Raw genomic sequence first — 562 nt, forward strand, 5'->3', positions numbered from 1 at the left:
TTGGCGTGGTCGTCATCAAAAGAAGGGGGTCGAATTAGAGACCACAGTATAAAAACGAATAATTATTCTCTTGGTTTTATAAACATCATATCATGCTATATTATAGAATTATTTAAAAATTTCGGTTTTGTGGGAAAATGGGGTCGTTTACCGATTACAATGTGAGGTTAAGCAAGGCAATAAGTACACAGACACGACGACACTTGTCGTATGCGGGTTGGATCCCATCAGGGTTGCCACTTGGGTAAATTATTACCAAAATTGATAGAAAGAATTTGGGTTGATAAAAAGGTAAATTTAGGTTCATTTTGGTAGATTTTTGTTAAAGTATTTTGCTTAAAAACAAATAAACTTTTCGTTCCCGCTTTATTTCTCGTAGTTATCTTTATATTATAAATTTCTTTCCCATTGTTTGTTATACTAAACTTCTATCGACTATAAAACCGCATACCGAAGTGAAATGTGGTACTTTCACTAAACTATTTTATTTCAAATTTTAAAAGCTGGGAAGATAATCATTATGAGAAAAATAATTTAAGTCAGCATTTAATCATTATTTTAT

The sequence above is a fragment of the Rhagoletis pomonella genome, unplaced genomic scaffold (genome assembly GCF_013731165.1).
Source record: "Rhagoletis pomonella isolate Grant_MI unplaced genomic scaffold, Rhpom_1.0 Rhpom_scaffold_00007, whole genome shotgun sequence".
Lineage (NCBI taxonomy): Eukaryota > Metazoa > Arthropoda > Insecta > Diptera > Tephritidae > Rhagoletis > Rhagoletis pomonella.